Genomic DNA, 17,073 nt, shown 5'->3' with positions numbered 1-17,073 from the left:
GATCATTCCAATTCAGTTCTCTCACCAAACAACCGTGGAAAGTTGATGGTATCAGCCCTCAGGTTTCTGCCATCTTTTATGTTCGCTGTTGGTAAGGCACCCTCCAAAGCCAGCTGCATTCTTGCCCAGTAAGCCATGAGGGAATAGAGCAGTACCATTTAGTTGTGTTGAGTGTGTGCGAAAAAGAAAAAGTGAAGATAGGTACGCCGTGCGTAGTAGGGACCATATATGGATTAGGGGCTATGGTGGCCCACTGTACCGCTTGAATATTAACTAATGTGGAGCTTCAAAAAAATTAAGAGTGCGTTTGGTTCACAGACAAGACTGGAATCCAAATCCTAAGGAATCGAAATTAGAATCATCTATTCCAAATATCTCAGGAATTGGAATCGGATTCCCATTATTGTTATTTAATTCAACTAGAAGTTAGAATCGGAATCAGCCAAAATTTTCAATTCATCGGCTGAAATAAAACTTTCAATCATATTCATCCACGGGAAAAGAAAACCCAGAACTACCATAAGAGACAGAAATATGAGAAGGCCAGTTCGGCTGAAGAGAGATAGATCTTTGGTAACTGCTCGTAGAAGGTGGTGAAATTGGGTAAGGATTCGCCAGAAGCTACTACTGTTGTATTTGATGAAGAGATGACAACATTGTGCCTTTTGAGGTGACTACTATGTCCAAGCCGATGTGCACCAGTTTTAAAATGGAGTTAGTGTAAGCCTAAAAAAACCAGTTCGGTTCAGTCTCAATTACAATGACGAAATCTATAGAACAAAATCCTATATGAGGAGAAGCTAAATCCCAGTTTTAATGGGATTGTACCATGAAAACTCGATGCCGACTATGGAATTGGAGATCCCTAAACCTCAAAAATTGTATCGGAAAAAAAAGAAAAATCCAATGCTTCCATAACAAAGACAAAGAAGTTTGGGAAAAATAAAGCATAGCAAAATTCAAATCCTTTTACCTATAGCCCAAGATTCTTCGAGCTTGAGTTGACTCGACCAAACCTGAACTATGGGAATGTGGAAGTTCTCCAGATCAAATCAGAATCCTAGGAGAGAGGCAGAGGAGGGAAAGAAGAGAGAGAGAGAGAATGCATTTATGTATCTATCTCGGTGCTAAATGCAAAGAGATCAGAATTTTTTCCAAAAAAAAAAACTCTGAAATAAGCGTTTGCCATTAGTACAAAAAAACCTAAATAGCGGAATGGGAATGGCATTCCGGGGGAGAGGGAGGGAATGGTCATTTCCCCATATGAGGAATTACATTCCACCTACTCATTCCCATTCCTATCGACCAAACATCCGAAAACTGTTTGACCCATCCCAATTTCGATTCCAGGGTCCTATTCCCTCAAACCAAACAAACTCTAAGATAGTTTTGGATCTGGGTTTGTTCGAGCTGGATTGTGGTGCTATACTTTTTAAGTTGCCGTAGCCCGGAAGGACCTAGAGTCAGAATTAGAATCATCCAACCATTCGGTTGGGCGAATTAGAATCTAATTCCCATTTATCCTTTGAGAACAAGAATTTGTTTTTAGTCAATTCTGATTTTGATTTCAATGAACAAACCATTTTGATATCAATTCTGGAAGATTTCCATTCTCATTCTAAATCTAATTTCAACTACAAACCAAACACAACCTAAATTGTTGAACACCTCCTAAAAGTTGTTTTTTATGTAAAGAAACATGCATTCTTTATTATTTATCAAGAGATTTAATTAAGGGGGTGTTGGACAACATGATTGATTTTAATTTGTTTTTTAAATAACTACAAAATTGTATCATATTTTTGTTTTCAATTTCCTACTCCTGATAGGCACTACACAGTGCACACGCCAAGGGGGCCTTTGCCACATTGCTTCGTAGACATGCATGGTAGTATTTGTGATGTGAACAAGTGCACACGCAAGGAAACAGCGCTATATGGTTTATTCTTCTTTCTTCTTGTTTGGGAGAACTCCGTTACATAGTTTTTTAAACATTACAAAGGTAATCCAAAGAGCCACTTTAGCTGATGGATGGTTACCAGTAAACGCCACGCTTCTGTGCATGTGGAGTAATATTGTAGATAATAAAATTGCTGGCAACCTCCATGTGGTAGAACGAAGGTGTGTCATGTTTACGGGGAACCCAACTGGCCCGATCGATAAGATAAGTAGATAACCTCCATGTGGGTGTGTTCATCACTTTTGGAATGGTTTTAGCAATTTGGACAATCTCTTCTCTTAATGCATAATTCAGTAAGGGTGTTTGCGTCCGGTTTGAAGAATTTTTCGTATCAAATTAACAACATAAAAATTAAATCAAACCAAATCATTTTATTATAGTTTGATACGGTTTCTAATATGGTTTAGAGACTTTACACCACTTTATGCTTCACTTGGACTACAAAACTAGTTTAGAAAAAAAAAATTGATTAACAAAACAAAAATAACATAAATATCAATACGACAATATTAATAGGAGAATAACTAAATAACACCATTGATGTAGCACGATCCGGACACTCCTAACTGACTGCTGATTGGCTCCTTGCTGGTAATAAACAGCACCTGAGAAAATGAAAGGGAAGATTCTCGGGGATTTACCCGATGGAAATACTCTGATGCTTAAGTTAGTACTGTGTATGGAAAGTAAAGGGAAAAACGAAGGCTAAGAGTGGAGGTCGTGCTTTTTTCCTATACTCAAGAGATTGGAGGTCTCAAGAAGAAGTTTCTCCTTTGCCCTGAGGGCTTTTATAAGGGTGCTCTTTGTGAGATCGGGCATAACCGCCACTGTGTCACGGGGTAAGTTCTACAGCGTAAGAACCCGTGCGGTGTCCTGGCCAAGGCATGCCAGAACAAGCCTTTATAACGCATAGAGGCTAGGAGTTGCCCGATGGGATGGCTCCACCAAAGTCAGTAGCACTGGATCATGACCTCAAGTCCAATGGCCGGGGCACTCTCCTGGCTCAGACCGGTCCATGGGAGGCGCCGCTTATGTGCTAAAGGGGGACAACCATAATGCAAGGCGACCATGCGCCGATGAGGTAACTTGGCACCGATGTGATGGGTCTCCTGTATGCTAATGATGACAGGCACCTGTGTGCCATGATGATAGGCAACCGCTTGGGCCGAAAGACACCCGTGCGCCAAGGGCAATGGGGTAGCTCACTCAGCTTAGGCAAGGGACTGGCTTGGTGAAGGGGCGTGCTTGAGCCAAGCCCGCATGCCAAGCCTCCCTTGAGTATCGGCAGCGCAGTGCCGGTCCAACACTGTCCCCATGAGCAAGTGTGCGTCCAAGAGGAACCCTGGTAGTCATGCTAGCCGTTAACCAGGGCTGCCCCACAAGGGGATGAAGGTCTAGGAGTGCCAAGGTTAGGCACCCAAGGAGGTCGACCACCCCTCCTCAAAGAGTACATTAAGCTTCTGGTGGTCTACCTGAAGATGACATCAGTTCTCCCAAAAATCTTACAGGCGAAAATGATGGGCATGTCCCTAACGTAATCCTGCCAAGCGTAAGCAAGGCTAAGCTTGTGTCAGACCGTCACAGGCTCCCCCACTCAATCCATTGTCGACCTCGACAATGGTCTTCACGTGAATGCACGTCTATGTCTCGCGCCATCCACTTCTCCACCAGTTCCTGGCTCACCTGGTCAACGGGTCTCGCCTATGTTGGTATCCATTTATGGGGACGGAACCATTTCACCATGCCGGCCTGCCTGGACTTCACCCCTTCAATGTTGAGGTTACTCAAACTGCGCAATGGCTATGCCGTTGAATTGTGAAAGAAGGGCCCTCGAAGAAATGTGTGTGGTGCTTCGCGGAGGTCCGCCCCATGTATCATCTTACCTCAAGTTTCAACTGTCTTCTTGGTAGCTTTTCAGTGATGCTACCGAACACGCTGATAGGTCTACTCCTCATGTTGGTGATGACTTGGGTACCCTTTCACCATGTTGGCCTACAGACTTCACCTCGCCCTGTGTGGGTTACTCAAACCTAGCCATGGCTTATGCTCTCTTGGCCCTCGAAACTACACTTCGCCTCGCCGACTCGGGCTACATCTTCACTCCGAGGGGGCCCCACTGCTGCTGCCTCAAGGAGACCTGACCGCAATCTATGCGAGTGTGGCAACTTTTACCCATGAGTTGCCGAACATGCACTCGCCTTGTGATGAGCTTCTACTGCTGCAAGTGTTCAACCTGAAAACTGAGCATGTCCACCTGATACTTTGCCAGTGTAGGGCCGCCATGCTCCAACGACCAGGGTAACCACATTCCTAACAAGGCCCACGCGTCTGCCCCCGCATGAGGACAACAACCAATGCGTCTGCACCCGCAAGGGAAGTTGTTTTAGGGTCATTGGAATGGGAACGCGACCAATGAATGGCCTCTTGCTAGGCCAGATAAGCAATCTGCTCAAACAGTGTACCCACATCCCTATCAAGGCTCACGCGTCTGCCCCCACATGAAGACAACAACCAATGCGTCTGCCCCCGCAAGGGAAGCTGTTTTAGTGTCATTGGAATGGGGACACGAACACTGAAATGGCCTCTTTCCAGGCCTGATCTGAATTCTGCTCGATCCAGGGTGGAAGTGCCTAGGGACCGCACCCCACAAAATGCTGCTTGTCGAAATGACCGCTTCAACTGGCTCTGGGCTAATCTGCTGAAAACCAACTGCGGCTGCAATTGGCCAACTTGCTCTGATACCAACTGTCACGGGGCTAATCGATGAGGTCCCGTGCGGTGCTCGATGGGTTCGAGAAAGCCTACAAATGCATGCAACAACACACAAAAGACAACAAGAAAGCACACAAATTAGACAAAAGGCAATTTATATTGCATTAATCTGTGGTAAGTACAAGCACAAAGTACAGTGTCGAGGGGATCTCGTGCTTAACCTTTACACGCTTATGAGCTCACTCGACTACCTACCTCCCCTCAAAGAGTATGTTAAGCTTTTGGGGGAGTGACATTAAGAAACATCAAAAAGGTGAAAAAGCATACTACAATATTACAATAGTGCCATTGGCAATCTCCCATACAAAAGTACATGCATAGCCCACCCATGACACACACTTGGACACTGGAGTGGTTGTTATAGGCACGATGGATGGCACTTGATGGCGTAGCAGAGAGAACACTTGTTACATTGTGGCAATTGGAGCAATATTTCTCCGCCACTGGCATCATTGACAACCAAACTCAGGTACATACAGCTGCTATGTATTTAACTGATATCGCAATGTTATGGTGGCGTAGGTGTTGCCAAGACATTGAACGTGGAACCCACACTATCGACACCTGGGTTGGATTCAAGCGTGAGATCAAGCGATAGTTCTACCTAGAAAAATGTTGAGTACCTGGCGTGCCGGAGAATGAAGAATCTCAGACATCAAGAATCACTACATGACTATGTCAAGGAGTTTTCGGCCTTGACGCTGGAGATCACTGACATGTCAGACAAGGATCTTCTGTTCAATTTTATGGATGGTCTCAAGCCATGCGCCGAGCTCGAGCTCCAGCGACGTGGGGTTGAGGACCTTGCCACCGCCATGGCCGTAGTTGAGTAGCTTGTTGATCTGAGAACACCTAAGGAAGATGTGCAAAGACCATCCAGCCCATGTACCACGACTTTGAGTGGGGGTGATGAACAATCAACCTCTACAAAAGGGAAACCAGTGCTTGCGGACAAGCCCTACAATTACCAACAAGGGAAGAAGCCACAAGGAGGCCCATGCCATCAGGGCCACCAAGCCACTAGGAGACCTCCTCCTGTGCCTTATTACCTTTGCAACGGGAAGCATTGGACGAGTGACTGTCCAACCCGAAAGAAAATAACTGCCCTCATCGCCAAACTCAGTGATAGTGAAGAGAGCGATGAGGAGAAACCCACCGTGGCGCCAAGAGTAGGCGCCCTCCAACTCATCAACGCCATGGTCAAGAAAGAGGCCACATCCAAGCAGCCCACAAGGGGCTGAGTTATGTAGATATCACCCTCGGCGGGAGGCTGACCCAAGCCTTGGTGGACACTGGGGCCACCCACAACTTCATTTCGCTTGCAGAGGCCAAGCGACTCGGCTTGACCATCACCAAACAAATAGGACGGGTCAAGGCTATCAACTCCGGGGCCAAAGCAGTAGAGGGCACGGCCCGTGGAGTAGAACTCCGAGTTGGACCATGGAAAGGACCCATCAATCTATCTGTGGTTCCCTTGGATGATTTTCAGGTTGTTCTTGGAGTGGAGTTCCTCAAGCAGGCGGAAGCAGCACTTATGCCACACATCAACAGCTTGCTTATTCTGGACGAACACTCCCCTTGCATGGTTCCTGTCTCATCAGCCGTGCAGATACTTGGGAAACAGCTTTCAGCCTTACAGTTGTACCAAGAAACCAGCAACCATGAAGATAGCGCCACGCCAACAAGGAAGAACCCCTGTCAAGTACCTCACATCGATACTGGAACTGGTTGGGATGTCATCACCAGGAAGAAGTCACCCCCAAGACGGTTCCATTTCCAGCGCCAACGCCAATGCCAGCGCCCAAGTCAACACCAACATCGGCATTAGCATCAGCTTCAACACCAACCACATCAACGGAAGCCGACTTCGTAGCAGAAGCCGCAAGCACCTGCAACTGATGGGCCCAACAGAAAACCCAAGGTCGTGTCAAACCTAGCCCACATCTACTACCACAACCAACGGAGAGAGTGAGTGCCACCCAAGCCATTTAGGGACCACCTTTACATCATCCCCAATGCTAAATCCAGTAGTAGCGTTGTGAGTCAACCTTGGGGAAAAATAAATGGGAACCAACACCCTAACAATCCAAAATATCATTTTGACCTAGCCCTGGCCACAAACCTTCCAAACACCAAGCTAGAGCAACCAAAATCCTACCTTGAAGCAGCCAGGCAAGGACTTACCGTAGAGACTAGCCATAGGTTTTCCTGCCATCCAGAACACATTGAAGACTTCCACCCATCATCATGCCTGGGCCTTGGAAAAGATAAACTTCGTGGAGCAGCTGAAGAGCCTTCCTTCATCAACAGCAGATCAGAGCCTCAAGTAAAAGCTAGTCTTCGAGGACGAAGACTGAATTGAGTGGGGGAGACAATAACAAGTGTTCTCTCTGCCGCGCCATCAAGTGCCATCCATCGTGCCTATAACAACCACTCCAGTGTCCAAGTGTGTGTCATGGGTGGGCTATGCATGTACTTTTGTATGGGAGATTGCCAATGGCACTATTGTAATATTGTAGTATGTTTTTTCACCTTTTTGATGTTTCTTAATGTCACTCCCCCAAAAGCTTAACGTAATCTTTGAGGGGAGGTAGGTAGTCGAGTGAGCTCATAAGCATGTAAAGGTTAAGCACAAGATCCCCTCGACACTGTACTGTGTGCTTGCGCTTACCACAGATTAATGCAATACAAGTTGCCTTTTGTCTAATTTGTGTGCTTTCTTATTGCCTTTTGTGCGTTGTTGCATGCATTTGTAGGCTTTCTTGACCCCATCGAGCGCCGCACGGGGCCTCATCAATTAGCCCCGTGACAACAAGAAGTTGTCAAGCTCCCTAGCATCCCGAGCACCCGAGTAAGGTGTTGGCTCTCGGATCTTGATGTTCATGGAAGCTAGGGTGGAGGGAGTGCTAGGTGCGTTGTCCACTGCCCTCTTTAGGAGAGTCATCTCATCTCTCATCTCATCTAATTGCGCTTGAAATCTGTCTAGCAAGCCCTATAGGCTGCTTTGGGAAGGCCCAGCTCCCGAATTCTGAATGGTGGTGTTCATGTCTATGAAGGTGCCATTGAAACGTCCTACTAGTTCCACCACTGCATTCTCAACTGTCTCTGGGTTGAGGTGGAGTTCATCAACCCGATCTCAGGTTTCTCCCACTGTCACCTCACAATGTAGGAGGCGCATGTCCACGGTAGCTAGTTGGTCGACTGATTTGTCGTGCTTGCTAGCTTTGGTTGTACGACCCTTTGGGCTTGTGACTTGGTAGGTTCGTCAAGTGGAGCTTCATCAGTGTCGTGGGCTTGAGGCCGCCCATGTGGTGTGTCATCGACAATGCCACAGTTGCTCTTCATGTTGTTGATGTAGGGACGAAGATAAGGTACAGAGTGTGTGTAGGAGCTCCTGCTCTGATACCAACTGTCACGGGGTAGTTCCATAGCGTAAGAACCCGTGTGGCATCCTGGCCAAGGCAGGCCAGAACAAGCCTTTATAACGCATAGAGGCTAGGAGTTGCCCGATGGGATGGCTCCACCAAAGTCAGTAGCACTGGATCATGACCTCAAGTCCAATGGCCGGGGCACTCTCCTGGCTCAGACTGGTCCATGGGAGGTGTTGCTTATGTGCTAAAGGGGGACAACCATAATGCAAGGCGACCATGCGCCGATGAGGTGACTTGACACCGATGTGATGGGTCTCCTGTATGCCGATGATGACAGGTACTTGTGTGCCATGATGATAGGCAACCGCTTGGGCCGAAACGCACATGTGCGCCAAGGGCAACGGGGTAGCTTACTCAGCTTGGGCAAGGGACTGTCGTGGTGAAGGGACGTGCTTGAGCCAAGCCCGCATGCCAAGCCTCCCTTGAGTATCAGCAGCGCAGTGTCGGTCCAACACTGTCCCCATGAGCAAGTGTGCGCCCATGAGGAACCCTGGTAGCCATGCTAGCTATTAACCAGGGCCGCCCCGCAAGGGTATGAAGGTCTAGGAGTGCCAAGGTTAGGCACCCAAGGAGGTCGACCACCCCTCCTCAAAGAGTACATTAAGCTTCTGGTGGTCTGCTTGTTGATGACATCAGTTCTCCCAAAAATCTTATAGGCAAAAATGACGGGCATGTCCCCAACGTAAGCCTGCCAAGCATAGACAAGGCTAAGCCTGTGTCAGACCGTCACAACTGGGCCCCCTGCCACAGCCGTTACCTGCCAGGGCTGCACAGGTGGCCGTTGTGACATACTCCTTACCCAGACGAGTGACACGTCCCCAAAGTGACAGGCACGCATCCGCCTACTGACAGACGTGGGTGCAAACTATCGAAAGGACAAGGACTATGCCGTCAGTAAGGGATATGGCGCAGTCTAATTGGTACGGTCTGTCAGATAGAAGCTTCCTGTGGAATGCTCGTGCGGCCCACTCGCGAGCTACTTTGTAGTGACCTTGAAATACTTCAGGAGTACCTTTAGTAGAATTAGTCCTCGGGATGACTTGTCTGCTTGGGAGCTCGGGCGAGCTAGCTTTCTTAGCTTGCGAGCTGAAGTTGCCTCGGAATATCCCTTTGGGGTAGCTCGGGGAACCCAGAGCTTGCGTCGTGGCAAGCTCCTCTTTTTGCGCAATATGATGTGGCGAGCTGCTTTATGGGCCTGTTACTTAGCTGTACTGGGCCGCAATGCTAAGCTATACTTACGTCGGGTCAGTGTCCACGTGTCGCCGTTTCATAGATCGGGTTAAATCATCCTTCATCAATTGCCCCCCCACTCCTCCGGCTAAGAGTATCACCTTAGTGCGGGGAGTTTATGAAGCGCGATGGACTGATTTGACCAAAATTCAAACTTGATTGACTACCCCCATTAAATGCATTTGCAGGAATCAAGAGATCTTTTGACTTCCCTGACTTTTCAGATTCTAAAAACGTGCTGAGGTGGCCTTCAATTCCGAACATCGTGCGGCTGTGAATACCATAATTGTGGAAGATGTGCCACCAACCGCCTCCGGTTTTCAGAAGGCGTGCGGTCAAGATGTTTGTGGACCGTTGCATCTGCTTTGATCCGGGGCGTCAGTTTGAAAGGACGGGGGCTATAAATAGGAGGCTCCCTCGGGCCCTATCTTCTTCCATGCCATGGCTCTCCAAACGCACATCCATCGCGTCGATGCCCTCGACCAGCGTGCTGCCAACCAGAAGCTCCAGGTCGAGCTCGACCGGATCCGGGCAAGCTCCATCACACCCGCAAGGGGAGCGAGTCTCAGGAGCTGTTCGTCCATGACCAGGAGGCTCAAATCGCTCGGCTTACTGAAGAGAGCACACGCTATAGGGATGAATCGTCGATGATGGCGGGGGAGAGGGAGATTCTCAGGCAGCAGGTGCGAGACTTGGAGTCCAATCTTCTGAATCGGACCCGAAACTTTGATCAAATGGTGGAGGCTGAGCGAGAGAAAGCGGTCTGGAATCTTAAAGACTCCCAGGAATTTCATGATCTCCAGGCGAAGTATGGTTCGGGTTCGTGCCACTCAGGGTTTAAGCTCTGCTAGTGGCTGGTTCGAAAGAAGTTCTCCGGGCTCAACCACGTCGGCATTACTATGAAGGGTCTGTCTCCTGAGACAGCGGACCAAGCGGATGAAGAGCAGCCTGATTCTCCAGAGGATGAGGAGGCGGATCCTTGAGGTGGCATTTCTCAAGGCTTCTGCAGCTTCCGGGTGCCGTAAACCCGGTCTTTCACAAGTTATCAGTTGGGCGGTTGTGCCCTATGATGATCAAACCTTTCCCGAGCTGTTTAGCTCGGTTACTGCACTTGTTATTTTCTTTATTGTTGTTTTTTTTTTTGACAATGAAAGTTTCTTCCTTCTTCTGAGTATGATGAACTCCCTTTATTTTTACTAAAGCAATCTCATCATTTGAGCTGTTAAAGTTACATACTTGAAGTAGGGCTCTTCGGTAGGCGTTATCCCGATTTGTCATGTTTAAGGCCCCTGTGGTATACCACAGAGTGATTACAACGTATGTCCGAGCTAAGCATTGGTTGGCTATTCCTCAGTTCAACCAACGTATCGGAATTAGCTATGCTTCGCAGGGTTTAAACTCGAGCTGCTTATGCTTTTGATATTTCATACCTTGCCTTCGCCACTGAAGTGTCTTTCTTCACGCCGAGATCTTTGTTAGCTCGGTGTTTTGGCCCTTGGGCTGAAGGAGTGGCTTGTGGCCCGCTCGCGGAGTTTGCCCATGCCATAGAGGCGGTTGGGTCCTATTGTGCCGAGGTCATATTAGCCCGGTATTCTGGCCCTTAGGCTTTGGGAGGGACCCGTAGTCCGCTCCTGGATTTCTCCCAGGCCGAAGTGGTAGTTGGGGTCTTCTAGTGCCGAGGTCATGTTAGCTTAGTCTTCTGGCCCTTAGGCTTTGGAAGGGACCCGTAGTCCGCTCCTGGATTTCTCCCAGGTCGAAGTGGCAGTTGGGGTCTTCTTGTGCCGAGGTCATGTTAGCTCGGTCTTCTGGCCCTTAGGCTTTGGAAGGGACCCGTAGTTCGCTTGATTTTTACAGATAATATTGCCTCAGGTTGACAATATTCCATGCTCGAGGTACTTGTTTCCCTTTGAGGGTCTTGAGCTCATATGTTCCTTCCCCGAGCACCCGTTTCACTCGGTAAGGACCTTCCCAGTTGGACCCGAGCTTGCCAGCATTGGGCTCAGGCACCATAACTTTACGAAGGGCCAGGTCGCCAACATAGAGGTTTCGCTTCTTGACCCTGGCGTTATAGTACCGAGCTACTCTCTGTTGGTAGGTTGCGGTCCTAGTGTACACGAGGTCCCTTACTTCGTCGAGTAGGTCGAGGTTGGTATATAGCTCATTTTCGTTTGTTTGATCACTATATGCTTCCAGGCACAACGTAGGTACTTTGATCTCTTTGGGAATCATTGCTTCAGTGCCATAGGTGAGATTGAAGGGTGTTTCTCCCATGGCGGTCTTCTCCGTGGTTCGGTAGGCCCATAGGACACTGGGTAGTTCATCTGCCCACAATCGTTTAGCTCGGTCCAGCTGTGCCTTTAGTCCGCGGAGGATGGCTCTATTCGTGACTTCTGCCTGACCGTTTGCTTGAGGGTGTGTGACTGAAGTAAAGTTTTGTTGGATTCCCATGTCTCGGCACCAATCTTGAAATTCAATGTCCTCGAACTGTTTGCCATTATCGGAAATCAATACCCGAGGTAGTCTGAAGCGACATACGATGTTCTTCCGAAAGAAGTTTTGGACATTTCGGGTTGTGATCGTCACGAGGGGCTTGGCTTCTACCCACTTGGTAAAATAGTCCACCACCACTACTAAGAACTTTCTTCCACCCGTTGCTAGCGGGAATGGCTCGAGTAGATCGATGCCCCACTGCGCAAAGGGCCATGGGCTGGGAGATACTTGAGGTCGACAGCGGGTTGGTGGTAAATATTGGCATGTCTTTGACATTTGTCACATTTTCTAATGAGTTCAATGGTGTCTGCCTTCATTGTAGGCCAATAATGCCCTTGCCGAAGCGCTTTCTGGGCAAGGGCCCTGCCCCCCAAGTGTCCGCCGCACAGACCCTCATGAGTGTCGCGGAGTACGAGCTCGACTTCGGTAGGTCGCAAGCAACGCAGGTAGGGGTGCGTGTAGGATCTTCTGTATAACCGCTCGTCTATCATCACGTATTTATCTGCAGGGAGGGTCCCGTGTAACAAGAAGCTCATGAGTGGGTCAATCTAGCTTGGCTCTGCTCGAATGATAGGAGTGACCTCCTCTGCCCCCCGAGAATACTAGGCCGAGATAGGTCTTCTATGTACATGTTTCTCATGGTGATGTCGCTAGCGGTGGCTAACTTGGATAGGGCATTGGCCTTGGCGTTCTCTGGCCTCGGGATCCGTCTGATGAAGTGTGACTGGAAGTTGAGCAAGGCCTCTCTAACTTTGGCTAAGTAGGCGACCATGGTCTGCTCGCGAGCTTCATATTCGTCCGTGACCTGGTTGACCACGAGCTGGGAGTCGCTATAGATAACGATGTGCTTGACTTTCACTTCTTTGGCTAAGGCTAGTCTGGCTATCAACGTCTCGAATTCAGCTTCATTGTTAGATGCCTCGAACTCGAAGCGTAGCGTGTACTCCAGTTTCATGCCGCTTGGGCCGTGCAGAACTATTCCGGCACCGCTGCCCTGTTGGTTCGAGGAGCCATCTACGTGAAGGATCCAGGGCTCCTCATCCCAGCTCGCGGTTGGCCGAGCTAGGAGAGGTGCCACACTGGCTACTACTTCACGAGGTTTGGACTCGACCAATCCGGGAGCTTCAGGCACACCTGAGGTGGGAGCCTCGCGCTCAACCTGACTGGGAACTTTAGAGCTGAATGTGCATTTGACTATGAAATCTGCTAAGGCTTGGGCCTTAATGGCAATTCATGGCTTGTACTGGAGGTCGTACTCGCTGAACTCAATGGCCCACTTCGTCAACCGACCGGAGACCTCGGGCTTAAGCAATACTTGCCTCAGAGGTTTGTCGGTAAGGATGATAACAGTATGAGCTTGGAAGTACAAGCGGAGCTTCCGAGCTGCAATTATCAATGCGTATGCTAGCTTTTCCATCTCCGGGTATCTCGTTTCTGCTCCCTGCAATACTTTACTAACATAATAGATGGGTCGTTGGACCCGATCTACTTCCTTTATTAGTACCGAACTGACCACCTCGTCGCTCGCCGAGAGGTAGAGTTCTAAAACATCGCCCTCATCGGGCCGGGTTAAGGTCGACACGCTAGTAAGGTATTCTTTGTGCTCGTCGAACGCGAGCTGGCAATCTTGGGTCCATTCAAACTCTTTGCTCTTTATTGTCTTAAAGAACGACAGACAACGATCTGTCGATTTAGACATGAAATGGCTTAGGGCGGCTATGCGCCCATTCAACCTCTAAACTTCCTTCAGCTTTCGGGGTGGTTTCATGTCCAAAATGGCCTTAATCTTATCCGATTTGGCTTCAATGCCATGTTGGTTAACGATGTATCCTACGAACTTACTCAAGGTTACACCGAATACACACTTGTTTGGATTCAATCTCATATTAAACTTATGCAAAATTTCAAAAACAGAACGCAAGTCTTGTATTAATTCATGAAGGCAGTCTTTTCTTCATCTGTCGGGTCCATCTTGATCTGGTTATATCCCGAATAGGAGTCCAAGAAACTTAGCAACTCATGCCCTGAGGTTGCGTCCACCAGACAGTCGATTCGGGGGAGCGAGAAGTAGTCTTTCGGGCAAGCCGGGTTTAGGTCGGTGTAGTCGACGCACATGCGCCACTTGCCGTTGGCCTTCTTTACCAAGACGGGGTTGTCTACCCAGCTCGGGTATTGGACTTTTCTTATGAAGTCTGCTACGAGGAGCTTCTCGACTTCTTCGTCGACCGCTTTCCACCATTTCGGGGCTAGGTTGCATTTCTTCTATCTAACGGGCCTAACTACAGGATCAATGTTCAGCTTGTGAGTTATGAGTCTTGGGTCTATATCAGGCATTTCTACCGCGGACCATGCAAAAATATCTAAGTTTTGAAGTAAAAAACTTACCAGTTCGGATCGTAAGGGCTCCTGGACGGAAGCGCCGATCTACAGCAACCGAGCTAGGTCTGCTGTCAAGGTCGGGACTGCGACCGTTTCTTTCGTGGGCACGGCTCGCTGTTCTCCTTGCTCCGTGGGTCGCTCTAGTTCAAAGTCATCGACTACCTTGGTTTTCCCCTTTAGGGCGGCAACGTAGCACTTGCGGGACTTAAGCTGGTCGCCCCGCGCTACTCCCACCCCGAAGTCTGTTGGGAACTTCATAGCCAAATGGTAAGTGGAGACCACTGCCCGTAGGACATGGGTGATCGGCCGACCTACTATGGCATTGTAGGGCGAGGGGGTCACTACCACCAAGAAGTTGTGCTCGAATCTAACCACACAAGGCCACGTGCCGACCTCTACAGGTATTGTTACTTTCCCAAGGGGCCGGACTTCTTCTCCGCTGAAGCCTACCGAAGGAGTGTCTGAGGGCTTCAAGTCGCTTCTCTGCAACTGGAGCGGGTCAAACGCAGCTTTGAAAATTATGTTGGCCGAGCTGCCTGAGTCGACAAGTACGCGCCTGACCTCGAAGTCGTTGATTCTTAGCTTTATCACGAGCGTGTCGTCGTGGGGGTAATGGACCCCTTGCGCATCGTCTTTTGTGAGGAAAATCGACTCTTCTGTTCTTGGCTGCTTTGGGGGGGTTATGCTCCTCCCGGGTGACCTCACGAACCGACGTCCGAGCTGTCGCTGAAGTGCAACCCACAACGATTGAACCTCCCACTATCATGTGGATGGTCCCCCGAACTGGCCTCTCCTTTGGAAGCTGCCTCTGCGATTGTTCGACTGGCCTGCTGCTGGACTCGGGAGCGTCTTTACTGTTCTCCCCTTGCCGACCTGTTCTATTATTATTATTATTATTATTATTATTATTATTATTTTGTACAAAGTTTCTCAAATATCCGCGACAGATGAGCTCCTCTATCTCGTCGCGGAGGTTTTACAACTCTCGGTACTGTGAATGTGGTCTTTGTGAAAGCTGCAATACAGATTCTTATTCATATCATTGGGATTCCCCCTCAGACGGGGTGGTCACTTCACATACGGGGCATCCTTGATTGCCATCAGAATTTTGGCCCGCTACGCATTCAATGGAGTGTAATCAGCTCGGTCCGGAGCAGGAGCTCGGAACGGCTGACCCGGCTTTGCACCCCGAGCTGTTTCCTTTTTTCTTCGGGTGTCCTCTTGACTGAAAGGTTCTCCTTCTCTCTTTCTTTTTTTGGGTGTGCCCTCACCCTTCTGGTTGATCTCCTCTTCGGTGGTTATGAACTTATCCGCAAGTTTTAGAAACTTAGTTATGGTCGCGGGTTGGTTGACGACCATGTGCCACTTGAACTCTTTGTGCTTCATGCCCTTCTTGGTTGCTGCAAGGCGTATGGCGGGATCCAGGCGCGGTATCTACATACAAGCATCGTTGAACCGCTTGATATAGCTCCTGGTGGACTCTCCCTCCCTTTGTGCTACGTTGAAGATGCTTTCTTCAGTTTGCGGACATTGCTTGCTGGTGACAAAGTGGGACGTGAAGGCTTGTGCGAACTGCGCCCAACTTCTTATCGACCCGGGTGCCAAGTTCCGGTACCATGTGCGGGCCGCTCCCCTAAACGTAGTGGAGAAGGCCACGCACATGCACGACTCACTGGCTCGCGCCAATTGCATCTATGATTGAAAGGCATCTACATGATCACTCGGGTCCAACGATCCATCACACTTGTCGAGAGAGGGGAGCTTGAAATCCTTGGGCATCGGGACCGCCAGGAGTTCGGAAGATAGGGGGGACAGAACTGAGAGGAGGGGAGCTTTGGCTTTGGCCGAGCCTACCTCTTCTTTGCCCATGAGCTCGGGCAAATTGTGGGTGACAGATCGGTGAGCTCGGCATCGGCGCCTCTACTTCTTGACGGGCTCGGCGTTCATGTTGCTCACCTCCGCACTATCCAGAATGGTTTGCACCAGGGGTAGCCTAGTCTGTTGGTGATGGCTACGAACAGAAGGGGCCTGCTTGGAGTCTGTTTCTAGGATCTCGAACCGGTTCTCAAGAATCAGGGTTCCAAACTTCGATTGTCGAGGTGACGTTGACCTGCCGAGTTGGGGTCCTCCCAACCTGTCCTCCCGCGGCGAGATCGGGGTAGCCGGTCTCTTTCGTCTATCGTGGGGGGAGGCTTGGTTTTTTGGGAGATTTTGGGGGGCCTCTCCTCGGCCAGAGTGTTCGCTCTGGCAGCGAGACTTGGCTTGCTGCGAGGCCAGGTGCTGAGGCTGTTGAAGCTGAGGTTGGGGCAGTTGGGGGAACTGCTGGTGATACTGGTACTGGGAGACCTGGTGCAGCACGTGCTGTTGATAGAGCTGAAGTTGTTGGAACTATTGCATTTGGGCCTGCATGGCTATCATGCATTGCATCAAGTCCTCTAGCTGGTTCGGGCTGGCCACTAGGGGCACAACCGAAGGTTCGGTGAACATCGTTCTGACTGTAGTAGGGAGTGGGGCGATGACAGGTGCCATTGTGAGAGGCACGTTCAAGTTGGGAATTCCGTCCGCTAAGAGGGGGACAGTGAACTGTCCGATACAGACAGTAGGAAGCTGGGGTTGTTCCCTGGAGTTATCCATTTCCTTGCTTCGTCCAACGTTGCTAGGGGAAGCCATGAATGTTGGATTGTTTCAAGGAAGAAGAAGGAACTGAAAGAGTTTAGAGAGAAAGGCCTTTTGAAGCATTTCTCACAGACGGCGCCAAATGATGTAGCGCGATCCGGGCACTCCTAACTGACTGCTGACTGGCTCCTTGCT

The sequence above is a fragment of the Nelumbo lutea genome, chromosome 5 (assembly GCF_056320005.1).
Source record: "Nelumbo lutea isolate HS-2025 chromosome 5, American lotus-T2T, whole genome shotgun sequence".
NCBI lineage: Eukaryota > Viridiplantae > Streptophyta > Magnoliopsida > Proteales > Nelumbonaceae > Nelumbo > Nelumbo lutea.
This window is presented reverse-complemented; position numbering follows the sequence as displayed.